The 18,532-nt window shown below is 41.0% G+C and overlaps 1 pseudogene; it reads right to left on the bottom strand.

Moving 5' to 3' along the window:
* Window positions 1–2,642: 2,642 nt before the first annotated feature.
* On the bottom strand, window positions 2,643–3,858 carry LOC115176504 (uncharacterized; annotated as a pseudogene).
* Between the last annotated feature and the right edge of the window lie 14,674 nt (window positions 3,859–18,532).

The following is an 18,532-nucleotide window of genomic DNA, read 5'->3' as shown; positions in this document are numbered from 1 at the left end:
TGCAGGAAGCTTGGCCCCAGTGATGTACTGGGCCATATGCACTACACTCTGTAGTGCCTCGCGGTCGGAGGCCGAGCAGTTGCCATACCAGGCAGTAATGCAACCCGTCAGGCGGCTCTCGACGGTGCAGCTATAAAATCTTGGTGCTCAGTCCTCCTTTACCTGTAGTCCACAATAATTACCTTTGTCTTGCTCACGTTGATGGTGAGGTTGTTATCCTTGCACCACATGGTCAGGTCTCTGACATCCTCCCTATAGGCTGTCTCATCGATGTCGGTGATCAGGCCTACCTCTGTTGTGTAATCAGCAAACTTAATGATGGTGTTGGAGTTGTGCCTGGCCATGCAGTCATGAGTGAACAGGGAATACAGGAGTGGACTGAGCACGCACCCCTGAGGGGCCCCCGTGTTGAGGATCGGCGTGGCAGATGTGTTGATACCTACCCTTACCACCTGGGGTGGCCCGTCAGGAAGTCCAGGACCCAGAGGTGTTTAGTCCCAGGATCCTTAGCTTAGTGATGAGCTTTGAGGGCTGAGCTATAGATTGCATCATCTGTGGATCTGTTGGGGCAGTATGCAAATTGAAGTGGGTCTAGGGTTTCTGGGATAATGGTGTTGATGTGAGCCATGACCAGCCTTTCAAAGCATTTCATGGCTACAGACATCAGTGCTACGGGTCGGTAGTCATTTTGGCAGGTTTCCTTAGTGTTGCTGGGCACAGGGACTATGGTGGTCTGCTTTAAACATGTTGGTATTACAGACTCAGACAGGGAGAGGTTAAAAATGTCAGTGAAGACACCTGCCAGTTGGTCAGCGAATGCTTGGAGTACACGTCCTGGTAATTCGTCTGGCCCTGCAGCCTTGTGAATGTTGACCTGTTTAAAAGTCTTACTCACGTCAGGCAGCGGAAAGCGTGATCACACAGTCGCCCGGAACATGCACAGTCGCCCGGACTGTGCAGTGTTACTTGTCTCGAAGCGGGCATAGAAGTTATTTAGCTCGTCTGGTAAACTCGTGTCACTGGGCAGCTCTCGGCTGTGCTTCCCTTTGTAGTCTGTAATAGTTTGCAAGCCCTGCCACATCCGACGTGCGTCGGAGCCAGTGTAGTACGATTCGATCTTAGTCCTGTATTAACGCTTTGCCTGTTTGATGGTTCGTTGTAGGGCATAGCAGGATTTCTTATAAGCTTCCAGGTTAGAGTCCCGCTCCTTGAAAGCGGCAGCTCTACCCTTTAGTTTAGTGCGAATGTTGCCTGTAATCTATGGCTTCTGGTTGGGGAAGGTACGTAGTGTCACTGTGGAGATGACGTCATCGAGGCACTTATTGATGAAGCCAGTGACTGATGTGGTGTACTCCTCAATGCCATCGGAAGAATCCCGGAACATATTCCAGTCTGTGCTAGCAAAACAGTCCTGTAGTTTAGTCTCTGCTTCATCTGACCACTTTTTTATAGACCGAGTCACTGGTGCTTCTGTTTGCTTATTGCGGTATACAGCTCTTTGAGTGTGGTTTTAGTGCCAGCATCGGTCTGTGGGGGTATGTAGACAGCTACGAAAAATACAGATGAAAACTCTCTAGGTAGATAGTGTGGTCTACAACTTATCATGAGATACTCTACATCAGGCGAGCAAAACCTCGAGACTTCCTTAGATATCGTTCACCAGCTGTTGTTTACAAATATGCATAGGACCCTGCCCCGTGTGTCACATTGGTATGAATGATACGGGAGACAAGCGAAGGAATGCGTAATAGGGTTTTTATTTATACCCAAATTACGGCGTGCACAGGGAGGAAGACCAAACAAACACTATACAAAACACAGGTTAGAAACCCAAACAAAAGAGCGAGGAGTACCTCAAATAAATAACACAAGCGCACAATGATTAACACACTGGACGAGACCCGTAATCATCTGTGCAATCCACAAGCGGCACGAAAGCCAAAACACGCAGCACAGATACTCACACGACCAACGGACATAGAAACAATAGTGGACAGCCTAATGGAAACCAAAGGGCACACTTATACAAGTACTAATCAGTGGGAATTGGGGACAGGTGTGCCTAATGAAAGCTCTGGAGGGATAAAACCAGTAAATTGGCAGCCATCCCCTCTGGAGCCATCAGACACCAGCATGCACACACACACGATAACAAATGCACTATAAACACACGTACACGTGAATTTTGTATTGTACTGTAGATATGTGGTAGTGGTGGAGTTGGGTACACAATGTGTTGTGTTTATTGTAATGTTTTTAAAAATGCATAAACTGCCTTAATTTTGCTGGTCCCCAGGAAGAGTGGCAGCAGCTAATGGAGATCCATAATAAATACAAATTCAAATGTGTGGTTTATCTGAAAATGTACAGTATTTCTACAAACAAATCATTTTAGTTACACTATTTTAGTAGGGGGGATACATATTTTTTTTTTACAAAGAATAGATTAACAGGTAAAACAGTTGTTGGTAAGTATCTTGCATTATTATAAGTGTTATGCCTATGTTCCTCTTCATTAGTATAGCTGGGGATCAGAACTCAACTGAGAAAGAGAGAAAGTACTTGGCAATGTCAGCCTTAGTGCAAAGATCAAATTGGACTGAATATAACCCCGGGAGCTATGGCTAATTATTCATGAATTTTTAAGTAAGAAAATTTAAATTGTAGTGAATGCAAACATAAAACGTATTGTGCTCCTCCCAGTAGTGTAGCTCTTTGGCAAAGTTCCAGGCACAGGCCAGGTCTTTGCAAGTCTTGACCGTGTGGACTGCACATGGACCTGGCAACTGCTGAAACAGGAGCTCAGCTGTACCCACTACGGTGAGATTCTTCTGACCCTGGATCAGCTACTGGATGTGGGCCTTGTTCAGAGGCTCGGGCGAGGCATTGTAGGACACCATGACGTTCAGCTTCTCGTCTGACACTGCCACCTGAAAGTGATTTTTTCCTGTGGGGCACTGGATGTCTTTTTTGTTGGAGAACAGGCCCGAAGGGGAGCTGAATATACAGACAGACAAGCGCACCCAGTCATACTTTTTCTTCAGCTTCTCCAAAATGGTGTCAGCCAGCTGCTGGTTGTTCAGGTCAGAGTGGTCCATAACCAACCTCCAGGAATCCAGTTCAGCCTGCTTGGAGACGCTATTGATGCAGTCCTCGATGACAGCATTCATTATCACCTGTGTATCCTTCATCTTTTTGCCCCAGTCTTGAAGAAGCATCTCTTCATCACCACAGTCCTTTAGAGCGGTGTTGTCCATCAGAGCGATGAAGCCTATGTAAAATATTGGATTCAACCTGGCACATAAGTCTTATATTGCGCGTTGACTTTTCTCCTCATAGTTAAGAGCGATCTCCAACACTGACTCTCCAGAAAAGTTGTCTCACGTCACGGCACTGCAGAGGTTAATTAGGTTTTTGTCACCACCTGTTTTGACAAAATGCTCCATGAAAAGCTTCTTCTTCACCTCTTCATGAATAGCTTCTTCTTCACCTCACAAAACTTGTGTTTGGCATTGAGGATGTCCATGTACTTGCGGAACTGGTTGGAGATGTTCTCCTCTACAGAAAATTAGGCAGCGTCCACTCCGCTCTACTTGATCCCCTCGTTAATCCGTTGCATCTCCTCTGAAACCACCTCCAGGCATTCACAAACGTTCTGGAACTGCTCCTTCATGAACCCAGCTTCCTTGCTCTCCACATTGTCCAGGGGCAATTTCATTACGGGAGCAGCGATGGCGAAACAAGGAAGAGGTCACCTGCGATACTGGCCACCACCTCAGCTCCCTGTTCAAACACTTCCATTACAGTCTCTATCACGTTCTTCTTCTCTGCTACGATCTTCTATAGCTGGCTGACCATTTTTGCTGGTATTGTTATTATTCAGTGCATAACACATACCAGTATTACATCTGAGAAAAGACCATAAGGTCATGGTCAAGAGGATGTTTAATTTACATTGGACATAATAAAGTCTATGGTCTATAGAATTACTTTTGACTAAATGGACACCTTTCTACTGACACTTAACTAAAGTATTATTGAAGAACCATTTAAAATATAGACAACCAATCATCACCCAGTTCAAGACCTTAGTTAAAATGGAGGAAAGGTTCAACAGCAATACCAAAGTCTCTGAACTTCTGGTATTGTTGGACTGTGGCCTGCTTCCTTGCTCAAACTCTCAACTAGAGTGAATCCCTGCATGCATCACAGTGAGAACTGATAAAGAAAGCGAGAGAGAGATGGAGCGTTGTAAATTTCAGTACACAAGCAAAGCCTACTGGGATTACAGCTGGGTACACCCAGTGAGCAATAAGGCAACTATGCAAAGACAATTCACCAGTGAGGAAAGACACGTATAGGTAGGTACTCTATGGAGTGTTTTAATGGTTTTATGTTATAGAATTTTTTTAAGTATTCACAGTTTGTTGTCTGCATTATACACTCAATTCAAGTGTGTTGTATATCACATCATCAAAGTGCCAAATGAGGAAAAAACAACCAACCAATGAAGATCTGAAATACAGTATGAAGTATAAACAGCAAGCAGGAGGCCAATTAGCAACTTCAAACACTATGATGTACTAGAGTAGACTGTGACTGAAGGGGTGGTGCTAAGTGCATTGTAACAGTGTCCATTTAAGGAAATCGCGTATAGTATCTAGCATTGGAATAACATAATACAAGCAGTGATTAAGACTAATTTCAGCCTGGAGGCCATTTTAGATGTAATACTATCATTATATGTCACAGAGGAAGTTACAGAACATTTACTACACAGTATATTATGTATTATACAGTAGAATGCATATACCTCTTCTGCAATAAATCAAGGCAAATTGTATTGACTAATCATCAAAATCATTGAAATAATTTAAAAGCACCAATTTGACAACTGGCGTGAAATTATTTCAGGTCAAAATACAATGTTATGAGCTTAATAATGAGCTTAATAACCTTAATAATAAAAACCTAATCCATTCTCCTTTGGCCCTTCAACTACAACCACCATCGCCACCACGGTCGCTTGTCAGCCAGTCCAGTCAATTCCAAGTAGGGTGTTGGCGTGATAAACTGTCTGTATGAGATTAAACTTGCCAAGCTGAAGTGCATGTTCCACAGAAACACCTGGAACAACAGCAACAAGACAATGGAAACTATTCTGTCAGCGTCTTAGTCAGCCTTTCTCTGCTGCTGAGGTCTGCCCCAAATGGGTTTACACCGCAGAAGATTAGGGAAAATGTCACCCTCATATCTCAACCTGATCTATCACCTACTTTTACAGCTGTCAAAGGAGGCACAGTCTTTAAGACCATAGAGAACAGCGACTACTGAGTGAGATGTCTAAGAAAATCCAAGAACTCTAGAACAGTCTAAATAAAGCCACAATAAGAGATTTTCACTCTGTATTTGTATTTATTATGGATCCTCATTAACCTGTTGTGGTATAGGGGGCAGTATTTTCACGGCCGGATGAAAAAAACGTACCCGATTTAAACTGGTTACTACTCTTGGCCAGAAATGAGAATATGCATATTATTAGTAGATTTGGATAGAAAACACTCTGAAGTTTCTAAAACTGTTTCAATGGTGTCTGTGAGTATAACAGAACTCATATGGCAGGCAAAAACCTGAGAAAATTCCAAGCAGGAAGAGGCCGGTCTGAGAACTGTAGTTCTACTTTCGAATCCCTAGAGAAACTACAAATACTAATGAGTCACGTTTCACTTCCTAAGGCTTCCATTGGCTGTCTAAAGCCTTTAGAAAGTGGATTGAGCCTTCTCCTGTCTCTGGGCAGATTGTAGTAGCTCAGTTTCTCAGTGGACTGCCTGGGGACAAAGAGATTGGAAATGCGCGTTCCCGTGAGCACGGTGTTTTTTCTTTTCCTCCTTGAATGAATAAACTATTGTCCGGTTGGAATATTATCGCATTTTTACGAGAAAAATACCATAAAAATTGATTTTAAACAGCGTTTGACATGGTTCTAAGTACGGTAATGGAACATTTCTACTTTTTTGGTCTCGAAATGCGCTCACGCATTACCCTTTGGATAGTGACCTGAATGCACGAACAAAACGGAGGTATTTGGACATAACTATGGATTATTTCGAACAAAAACAACATTTGTTGTGGAAGTAGCAGTCCTGGGAGTGCATTCTGACAAAGATCAGCAAAGGTAATACAATATTTCTAATACTAATTCTGAGTTTAGGTGACCCCGAAGTTGGCGGGTGTCTGAATAGCTAGCCGTGATGGCTGAGCTATGTACTCAGAATATTGAAAAATGTGCTTTCTCCGTAAAGCTATTTTAAAATCTGACACAGCGATTGCATAAAGGAGTAGTCTACCTATAATTCTTAAAATAATTGTTATGTATTTTGTCAACGTTTATGATGAGTATTTTTGTAAATTCACCGGAAGCTTTTGGTGGGAAATACATTTTCTGAACATCAAGCGCCAATGTAAAAGGCTGTTTTTGGATATAAATATGAACTTTATCGAACAAAACATACATGTATTGTGTAACATAATGTCCTAGGAGTGTCATCTGATGAAGATCGTCAAAGATTAGTGCATAATTGAGCTGTGTTTTTGATTTCTGTGACATATTTCCCTACTTGGAAAATGGCTGTGTGATTATTTGTGTCTATGTACTCTCCTAATATAATCTAATGTTTTGCTTTCGCTGTAAAGCCTTTTTGAAATTGGACAATGTGGTTAGATTAACGAGAGTCTTATCTTTAAAATGGTGTAAAATAGTTGATTGTTTGAGAAAATTGAATTGTGGTATTTTAGTCGTTTTTGTATTTCGCGCCATGCGATCCCATTGGCTGTTGGCTAGGTGTCCCGCTGGCGGAACGGGGTTCCGCTAGCGGAACGCCTAGATGTAAGAAGTTTTAACTGCTGCCAAGGCAAAAATTAAGGCAGTTATACAATTTTAAAACATAATACGATCACAAAATATTTAACAACACATAAACTGTGTGCCCACAGGCCACTACTCTACAACCGCATACATTTTTTTTACATTTTACATTTTAGTCATTTAGCAGACGCTCTTATCCAGAGCGACTTACAGTAGTGAATGCATACATTTCATACATTTTTTTTCTTCCGTACTTCCATACAGTTGAAGTCAGAAGTTTACATTCACCTTAGCCAAATACATTTAAACTCAGTTTTTCACAATTCCTGACATTTAATCCTAGTAAAAATTCTCTGTTTTAGGTCAGTTAGGATCACCACTTAATTGTAAGAATGTGAAATGTCAGAATAATAGTAGAGAGAATGATTTAGTTCTGTTTTTATTTCTTTCATCACATTCCCAGTGGGTCAGAAGTGTACATACACTCAATTAGTATTTGGTAGCATTGCCTTTAAATTGATTGACTTGGGTCAAATGTTTCAGGTAGCCTTCCACAAGCTTCCCACAATAAGTTGGGTGAATTTTGGCCCATTCCTCCTGACAGAGCTGGTGTATCTGAGTCAGGTTTGTTGTCCTAATTGCTCGCAATCGCTTTTTCAGTTCTGCCCACACATTTTCTATAGGATTGAGGTCAGGGCTTTGTGACGGCCACTCCAATACCTTGACTTTGATGTCCTTAAGGCATTTTACCACAACTTTGGAAGTATGCTTAGGGTCATTGTCCATTTGGAAGACACATTTGCGATCAAGCTTTAACTTCCTGACTGATGTCTTGAGATGTTGCTTCAATATATCCACACCATTCACTTATCTATTTTGTGAAGTGCACCAGTCCCTCCTGCAGCAAAGCACCCCCACAACATGATGCTGCCACCCCCGTGCTTCATGGTTGGGATGGTGTTCTTTGGCTTGCAAGCCTCCCTCTTTTTCTTCCATACATAACAATGATCATTATGGCCAAACAGTTCCATTTTTGTTTCTTCAGACCAGAGGACATTTATCCAAAAAGTACGATCTTTGTCCCCATGTGCAGCTGCAAACCGTAGTCTGGCTTTTTTATGCCGGTTTTGGAGCAGTGGCTTCTTCCTTGCTGAGCGGCCTTTCAGGTTATGTCGATATAGGACTCGTTTTACTGTGGATATAGATTATTTTGCACCTGTTTCCTCCAGCATCTTCACAAGATCCTTTGCTGTTGTTCTGGGATTGATTTGCATTTTTCACATCAAAGAACATTAATCTCAAGGAGACAGAACGTGTCTCCTTCCTGAGCAGTATGGCGGTTGTATGGTCCCATGGTGTTTATACTTGCGTACTATTGTTTGTACAGATGAATGTGGTACCTTCAGGTGTTTGGAAATTTCTCCCAAGGATGAACCAGACTTGTGGAGGTCTACAATTTTCTTTCTGAGGTCTTGGCTGATTTATTTTTATTTTACCATGATGTCAAACAAAGAGGCACTGAGTTTGAATGTAGGCCTTGAAATACATCGACAGGTACACCTCCAATTGACTCAAATTATGTCAATTAGCCTATCAGAAGCTTATAAAACCATGACATCATTTTCTGGAATTTTCCAAGCTGTTTAAAGGCACAGTCAACTTAGTGTATTTAACCTTCTGACCCACTGGAATTGTGATACAGTGAAGTGAAATAATCTGTCTGTAAACAATTGTTCAAAAAATGACTTGTGTCATGCACAAAGTAGATGTCCTAGCCGTCTTGCCAAAACTATAGTGTGTTAACAAGAAATTTGTGGACTGGTTGAAAAACGAGTTTTAATGACTCCAACCTCCAGACGTGATGCTTGGCATTCGGGCCAAAGAGTTCAATCTTGGTTTCATCAGACCAGTGAATCTTGTTTCTCATGGTTTGAGTCCATTAGGTACCTTTTGGCAAACTCCAAGCAGGAGTTCATGTGCTATTCAATGAGGAGTAGCTACCGTCTGGCTACTCTACCATAAAGGCCTGATTGGTGGAGTGCTGCAGAGATGGTTGTCCTTCTGGAACGTTCTCCCATCTCCACAGAGGAACTCTAGAGCTCTGTTAGAGTGACCATCGGGTTATTGGTCACCTCTGACCAAGGCCCTTCTCCCCTGATTGCTCAGTTTGGCCAGGCGGTCAGCTCTAGGAAGAGTCTTGGTGGTTCCAAACTTCTTCCATTTAAGAATGATGGAGGCCACTGTGTTCTTGGGGACCTTCAATGCTGCATAAATGTTTTGGTACCCTTCCCCAGATTTCACACAATCCTGTCTCGGAGCTCTATGGACAATTCCTTCGACCTCATGGCTTGGTTTTTACTCTGACATGCACTGTCAACTGTGGGACCTTACATAGACAGGTGTGTTTCTTTCCAAATCATGTCCAATCAATTGGATTTACCACAAGTGGACTCCATTCAAGTTGTAGAAACATGTCGAGAATGGTCAATCGAAACAGGATGCAAGAGCTCAAATTCGAGTCTTGTAGCAAAGGGTCTGAATACTGTAAATAAGGTATTTATGTTTTTTTATTTTTAATACATTTGCAAAAAATTCTAAAAACCTATTTTTGCTTTGTCATTATGGGGTATTGTGTGTCGATTGATGAGGATATTTATTTATTGAATCCATTTTAGAACAAGGCTGTAACGTAACAAAATGTGGAAAAGTCAAGGGGTCTGAATACTTTCTGAATGCACTGTCTCATCAATATTTAGACCTATATAGCATTTGCGATGTCATCAACAGCTATTTTGTCAATTCAACCAAGGGTTCAACAAAAAAAAATCAATAAGCTACATACTGTATATTACCCAAATGTCCGCTTTGAAATTATTTAGTGTGCCGAGTGGGACCTGTACACATTTTTTTTTAATGAGAATGTTTCAATTATAGGTTGAAGTTGAAATTGTTGAAGTTGAAGTGTACTGCTCTGTCTTCAGCTGCAAGGACAGCTTCTCTGTCCTGTAGATGTGTCCAGGTCACAGAGAAAACATGTAATATGATGACAGATGACTTAAATGTAGGCGATTCAACACCACTCGGTTGATTTGAGGCAGTCGAGGGAGATGGAACAGAATGAAATGACGTGCTGGATGAGGGAGGTCCCACAGGAAATGAAATTAAAGTGACCAAAAACGTGGACCACTCCTTCTTGTGGATAATTCACTGCACTACACTTGAGCAATTGTTGTTGAAGAAACTGTACTCAGTGAAACAGAGCAAGTGGATGTTGAACACATCAACCAGGCTGAGTACGTCAATGTTACTGACCAGCGCCTTGTACAAATTAGACAGCACACAGACAGGGACGAGCACCTCCAGGTCTGTGATTCCGATGGCCTGGCCCGACTGCAAGGAATAAACAGCTCTATCCACCAGAGAATATTTGCCAGTCAAAGAGGAGCCCGGTGTTCAAAATTGAGAAATATTCAAGGGGCAGAGAGTCGTTATTCCCCGGTCCCTGCGCCCTGAGATGTTGGCACGTATCCACTCAAGTCACATTGGAGGTGAGGCCTGTTACAGACAAGCAGGTGACACACTGTATTGGCCAGGAATGCAGAGTGAAATTAAAGACTATGTAAATAGTGTGCAGAAAGTTGCACCACGCTCTTACTTGGTCAAATTGAATGTATTGCTGTACCGTCATAACATCACCTACTCAGAACACTGATGGTCATAGGGATCGCGTGACAAAGGACGGAACCCCAGCAAGTCACATGGGGCCTGAGGCACTGGTCAAAGAGCCAGGGTATCACAGGACGCCCGCTCCCTCGTCCATCAATAGCCCCTCAGACAGTCAGGTGACACACCTGTGCGTGATCCCACAGTCCTCACAGAAAAGCCCGCTGTCTTTTCACGCTGCAGGTAGCTGTCCCAGCCACCTAAAATACTTAATCTGTAGGTTTCCTATTATGCATTGCTGACAGAGGTTTGAAAAAAGGAAGAAATGGTCAAAGTGAAGAGACTATCAACATGTGTTGTTTATTTTTTCTATCTGAAAAAAACCTAAACTGTTCATGTTGGATATTATTACTAGGTTTGCTTTGTTAGTGTATTGACATCTCCTGTCCTATTTTATAAAAGGGAAGATGTTATGGGTGTAAGATGGCAGGTTAATGCCATCTATTGGTAAATGTTAATTGCTGCAACACCAGTGTTTTTACTAGTGTGCTTGACATACCCGGATGTATTACAATGTGCTGAACAAGACTAGTTACTCGCATCAATGACTCCTTCTCGTCATTTAACATCCAAACAAATGCTGGCAATGAACTATTTGATAATGATTTTAACGTCACTAACAAATACAATCTCACTCTCCCTTTCCCTCTTTGTCATGTGTTGTTGTGTACAGTAGACTAATCATCCATAAATGCTGTGCTCTAACTGAACTTTGACCAATCAGAGTCATAACCCAATGGGCACTCACTGGTTGAATCAATGTTGTTTCCACGTCATTTCAATGAAATTACGTTGAACCAATGTGGAATAGATGTTGAATTGACGTCAGAGCTCAGTGGGAAGCCACTGATCTGTATGCACACAGCCGCCCTAGTGGTGAGGGATGCTAGTCTCTCCATCACAGAGACAGGCCCAAGTCATCAGTCAGTTCCACGGATTGATACAAACTCACATTGGTTCAGAGGAAACAAATAAAGGTTCAGAGGCTAGGGTAGGGCAGCTTATTGATAGCAGACAAATTCACCTCAGAGGTCATCCTTTCCCCTACAAACCAAGTGAACCACCTTCAAACTTTATGAAAATTAAAAACGTAATTACTCTGACTGTCGTGAATCTTGTTTAAGCATATGTATTTACTCCCTAATTTCAGGATTGCCTTTTGCTGTAAGTTTCAGCAGAGCCGCTCATACATTAAAATGTTTCTGATGCATGCAGATAGGTGCAATGTTAGAAAATGTGGACAACAGCTACATTCCAATAATCTGTTTAATTGTAACCAGATTATACTGTCTATTGTGTCTCAAATCATATTCTGAGGTCTATTTGCTTGATGAGTTGCTCACAACCCAGTGAGGCTGTGTAGCTCTCGTTAGAAGCTGGCCTCATCAGTATTTGATTGGGGTCGGTGGTCAGCTAGACAGTCACCTGATTTTTTCCCGTGCCTCATTGTTCCAGTATCATTGGTCACGGCCCCCTGCTGTGGACCCCAGTCTACCACACACAGGCACACGATTTTCCAGACAAACAACTAATACCATTCACAGGAAGAGAGGAGTGCCACAGTGGTTTGTCTCCTAGAGATGAACGTTCTTTGGTGCGAAAAGTGCAAATCAATTCCAGAACAACAACAAGGACCTTGAAGATGCTGGAGGAAACAGGAACAAAAGTATCTATATCCACAGTAAAACAGCTCTATATCAACATAACCTGAAAGGCCGCTCAGGAAGGAAGAAGCCACTGCTCCAAAACCACCATAAAAAAGCCAGTCTATGGTTTGCAACTGCACATGGGGACAAAGATCGTACTTTTTGGAGAAATGTCCTCTGGTCTGATTAAACAAAAATAGAACTGTTTGGCCATAATGACCATCGTTATGTTTGGAGGAAAAAGGGGAAGGCTTGCAAGCCAAAGAACACCATCCCAAACGTGAAGCACAGAGGTGGCAGCATCATGTTGTGGGGGTGCTTTGCTGCAGGAGGGACTGGTGCACTTCACAAAATAGATGGCACCACGAGGGAGGAAAATTATGTGGATACATTGAAGCAACATCTCAAGACATCAGTCAGGAAGTTAAAGCTTGGTCGCAAATGTGTCTTCCAAATGGACAATGACCCCAAGCATACTTCCAAAGTTGTGGAAAAGAGTCTTAAGGAAAACAAAGTTAAGGTATTGGAGTGGCCATCACAAAGCACAGACCTCAATCCCATAGAAAATGTGTGGGCAGAACTGAAAAAATGTGTGCGAGCAAGGAGGCCAACAAACCTGATTCAGTTACACCAGCTCTGTCAGGAGGAATGGGCCTAAATTCACCCAACTTATTGTGGGAAGCTTGTGGAAGGCTATCCAAAACATTTGACCCAAGTCAAACAATTTAAAGGCAATGCTACCAAACAATAATTGAGTGTGTGAACGTCTGACTGTGATGAAAGCTGAAATAAATAATTCTCTCTACTATTATTCTGACATTTCACATTCTTAAAATAAAGTGGTGATCCTAACTGACCTAAGACAGGGAATTTTTACTAAATTTCAGGAATTGTGAAAAACTTAGTTTAAATGTATTTGGCTAAGGTGTATGTAAACTTCCGACTTTAACTGTATATATCTTCCACCCTGGTCATAGGCCTAAGCCATGTCAAAATACATAGAATTACATTAAATGAGCTTTAAAACAGTAATTTGTTCCTGGGGGAGAACCCCCAGATCACCCGTCTATGGGTTGTGCGAGGGGGAAATGAAATTCATATAGCAAGTCTCACTCCAAGCTTTCTTCAAAAGTTGGCACCCTTGGGCGAGTGATAAGATCTTGAGAGCCTGAACAGGCAGGACAATAATTGAGCCTGGTTTAACCTTTGGTGTACTAGAGATAAGGAACCAATAACAAATCATTCATTTGTGTGGTGTATGAAGAGGTTACTTGACAAATTACCAGTGAATAGTACTTTTCAACTTGAACCATTTTGCACCCATGGTGTAAGTCAAGTCAAACAATTTAAAGGCAATGCTACCAAATAATAAGTGAGTGTATGTAAACTTCTGACCCACTGGGAATGTGATGAAAGAAATAAAAGCTGAAATAAATAATTATCTCTACTATTATTCTGACATTTCACATTCTTAAACTAAAGTGGTGATCCTAACTGACTTAAGACAGGGAATTTATACTTTGAATAAATGTCAGGAATTGAAAAAAATTGTTTAAATATATTGGGCTAAGGTGTATGTAAATTTCCTACTTCAACTGTATATATTCAATGACATCATAGCAAAACAATCAAAGTCTAACGGTAGAGCTATCTGAGTGACAGAAGCTGTGACTATGGAATTATAGTTTGAAAACACCCAACATGCTCTGTAATTTTGTGGCCATGTGGTTGTAATATCTTACCCACAGAGCTTTCACATTCCCTAATTGGAAAGAGCAGGGTCAAAAATACTCTATGAATAAACTGTCTGGAATAGACTTTTATGTTTTGTTGATACAAATGATGTGTTCAACATGAAAACTAGACTCTAGCATATATTCATTGCCAAATAGGCCTCTCTTTAGTTTGTAGGGCGCTGTCAATTGTGCTGATAAGGCACAGCGGAGATGGGCTACAGATTTCACGCTAACCTATCACTTCAAAAGCAATCAATGGGGCTATTATGTTTCATTTGTTAAGGTCAACAGCATCCTAAACTTTACCCAGTTCCAGGACATTTTAGCCCAAACCTGGTTGCCTCGCCAGGAAGCTGACACTTGGCCGCAAGTGGATTTTCCAGCAAGACAATAACCCCAAGCATAAAATCCCTACCAATGTGCTCTTTAATACCATAAAACATTTTATAAAACGGCTCACTGCCATTATCTTTGCAGGGTGAGGAATTGAAAGGTATTGAAATCCGGGGTGGCAATTATTTTGACCCTCATCTTTTTGAGAAATAAAAATCTTATTACTTGATAAACAAAAAGTATTTCTCTGAGCAAATGTATTAGTATAAAATAATCTAATTGTCCTTTTTTTCATACAATTTAGCTCAGTATTTGCATTCATCAGTAGAACAATAATGAAATATTTACATGGTAGTTGGCATCACTCAGAATATGTTTGGTTGCAGCTTCTGTTTGTTTTACACTGCAGCTGTGGGATTGTGAGCCAATCAAAAGACTGAAGATTAGCCTTTCCACGTAACCCAATCAACTTGATTTATTGTACTTTGTTATTGCCACTCCCCATTCCAGTAGAACATTAATGAAACATTTCCATGGAAGTTGGCATCACCAGACCCAATTCCAGTAAAACATTAATGAAACATTTTCATGGAAATTGGCATCACCAGACCCCATTCCAGTAGAACATTAACGAAACATTTCCATGGAAGTTGGCATCACTCAGAATAAGTTTGGTTGCAGCTACAGGAGTGTTAGGTTCTAATGAACCGAGTAAAACTCACGGACGATTAGTAAAGCTCAAACCAAGTTTATTCACCCACTGGGTCATTCAGTTGCATAAGACAAATACACGTTTCCACCAGTGGTAGTATATTTTGGGTGAAGCATCCTCCTTCCCTCTAAACATGACATCTTTATTTTTAGGCAGGAAGTTAAGTGATGCTGGCCATAAACGGTTCCTTCTCCCTACCTGTTGGGGCTAGGGGGCAGTATTTGCACGTCGGATAAAAAACGTACCCAATTTAAACTGGTTACTACTCTTGCCCAGAAATGAGAATATGCATATAATTAGAAGATTTAGATAGAAAACACTCTAAAGTTTCTAAAACTGTTTGAATGGTGTCTGTGAGTATAACAGAACTCATATGGCAGGCCAAAACCTGAGAAGATTCATTACAGGAAGTGCACTGTCTGACAATTTGTTGTCCTTCAGTTGCATCTCTATCGAAAATACAGCATCTCTGCTGTAACGTGACATTTTCTAAGGCTTCCATTGGCTCTCAGAAGGCGCCAGAAAGTGGAATGAGATGTCTGCAGTCTCTGGGCGAAGTACAGCAGCTCTGTTTGTGAGTGGTCAGGCTGGGGACAATGACACTGGAGATGCGCGGTCACGAGAAGTCGCCATGTTTTTCTTTCAGCATTTGAATGAATACAACGTTGCCCGGTTGGAATATTATCGCTATTTTACGAGAAAAATAGCATCAAAATTGATTTTAAACAGTGTTTAACATGCTTCGAAGTACGGTAATGGAATATTTAGATTTATTTTGTCACGAAATGCGCTTGCGCGTCACCGTTTGGATAGTTACCTGAACGCATGAACAAAACGGCGGTATTTGGAAAGAACTATGGATTATTTGGAACCAAAACAACATTTGTTGTTGAAGTAGAAGCCCTGGGAGTGCATTCTGACGAAGAACAGCAAAGGTAATACAATTTTTGTTATAGTAAATCTGAGTTTGGTGAGGGCCAAATTTGGTGGGTGTCAAATTAGCTAGCCGTGATGGCCGGACTATGTACTCAGAATATTGCAAAATGTGCTTTCGCCGAAAAGCTATTTTAAAATCTGACACCGTGATTGCATAAAGAAGTTCTGTATCTATAATTCTTAAAATAATTGTTTTGTATTTTGTGAACGTTAATCGTGAGTAATTTAGTAAATTCACCGGAAGTTTGCGGTGGGTATGCTAGTTCTGAACATCACATGCTAATGTAAAAAGCTGGTTTTTGATATAAATATGAACTTGATTGAACAAAACATGCATGTATTGTATAACATAATGTCCTAGGAGTGTCATCTGATGAAGATCATCAAAGGTTAGTGCTGCATTTAGCTGTGGTTTTGGTTTTTGTGACATATATGCTTGCTTTGAAAATGGCTGTGTGATTATTTTTGGCAGGGTACTCTCCTGACATAATCTAATGTTTTGCTTTCACTGTAAAGCCTTTTTGAAATCGGACAATGTGGTTAGATTAACGAGAGTCTTGTCTTTAAAATGGTGTAAAATAGTCATATGTTTGAGAAATTGAAGTTATAGCATTTATGAGGTATTTGTATTTCGCGCCACGCGATTCCACTGGCTGTTGACTAGGTGGGACGCAAGCGTCCCGCCTTGCCAGGGAGGTTAATGTGACCGGGCCTGACCTCCATTCTTCAGTAAACCACATCTTTCCACACTTATCAGTCCCTGCAACCATGTGATTGTCTTTCCTTTACTCAATACATTGCAAGCTTAATTGCCCCCACCATATACATTCCTCCTACAGATAACCATTAACTTCTGGTGTAGAAACCTGTCACGACCGTCGTATAAATTATTGGACCAAAGTGCAGCGTGAGTCGAGTTCCACATTTTTATGATAGTGAAACTTCAAAAAAACAACAAAAGGTATAACGATCGTGAAGTATGTAGCGCACATAAGCACTAATCCAAAAACAATATCCCACATCGCAGGTGGGAAAAAGGACACACTAAGTATGATCCCCAATTAGAGGTAACGATTATCAGCTGCCTCTAATTGAGAACCATACACATACACCAACATAGAAATATAATCCCTAGAAACCCCCCTAGTCACGCTCTGACCTAAAACACCATAGAGAACCCCGAGGGCTCTCTATGGTCAGGGCGTGACAAAACCAGACTATGGCACACAATATTTCAAGTTTAAGAGTCAAAACCCATTAGTAGCCTACAAAATATATAGGCTGTTTGTAATAGGTTGATTACCCTATGTGAATGCAGCCCTGCACACAGTGATAAAGCAAACGAAATGCTAAATGTAGTAGCCTAGTTATTCATGCTAAACAAAAATACTAAAAAGCAGTTTGGATTAGAATGCCGACACAATGTTAAGGACTGAATGTGAACAAAACCACGATCCACACAAACACTCAGGTCTGTGCAGGACTGATTTCCCCCTCACACACCCACAGCTTTTCATACCACAACCGTCGGCAGCCAATGGCTTTGACGCACCCGTTACTGCAAGATCTGATCCCGAACCCATCCGCTCGTCCTGCAATGTTATTTTAGGCTTATGGGACGCAACTTGCCTGCCATGGTCCCAGCAATTTTGAGCCCTATAGGCAATATCAAACTATTCAAAAATAACATAAGAAATAGGTTAAATTACCAGAGATACTCAAGTGGGACATTATATTAAGCTATCAGTATTACAAGACAGTAGCTTCAGAAAGTATTCATACTGCTTTACTCATTTCACATTTTGTAGTGTTACAGACTGAATTCAAAATGGATTAAAAAAAAATATCTCACCCATCCCATAATGACAAAGTGGAAATATGTTTTTAGAAATGTTTGCTAACTTATTCAAAATTAAATACACAAATATTAATTTACAAAAGTATTCACACCGTGGGTGCAAAATGGTTCAAGTTGAAAAGTACTATTCACTGGTAATTTGTCAAGTAACCTCTTCATACACCACACAAATGAATGATTTGTTATTGGTTCCTTATCTCTAGTACACCAAAGGTTAAACCAGGCTCAATTATTGTCCTGTCTGTTCAGGCTCTCAAGATCTTATCACTCGCCCAAGGGTGCCAACTTTTGAAGAAAGCTTGGAGTGAGACTTGCTATATGAATTTCATTTCCCCCTCGCACAACCCATAGACGGGTGATCTGGGGGTTCTCCCCAGGAACAAATTACTGTTTTAAAGCTCATTTAATGTAATTCTATGTATTTTGACATGGCTTAGGCCTATGACCAGGGTGGAAGATATATACAGTTAAAGTCGGAAGTTTACATACACCTTAGCCAAATACATTTAAACTCAGTTTTTCACAATTCCTGACATTTAATCCTAGTAAAAATTCCCTGTCTTAGGTCAGTTAGGATCACCACTTTATTTTAAGAATGTGAAATGTCAGAATAATAGTAGAGAATTATTTATTTCAGCTTTTATTTCTTTCATCACATTCCCAGTAGGTCAGACGTTTACACACACTCAATTAGTATTTGGTAGCATTGCTTTTAAATTTTTT

Source organism: Salmo trutta, chromosome 37 (assembly GCF_901001165.1).
Source record: "Salmo trutta chromosome 37, fSalTru1.1, whole genome shotgun sequence".
Taxonomy (NCBI): Eukaryota; Metazoa; Chordata; class Actinopteri; order Salmoniformes; family Salmonidae; genus Salmo; species Salmo trutta.
The sequence above is the reverse complement of the archived record's forward strand: the minus strand, read 5'-3'. Positions and strand labels throughout refer to the sequence as shown.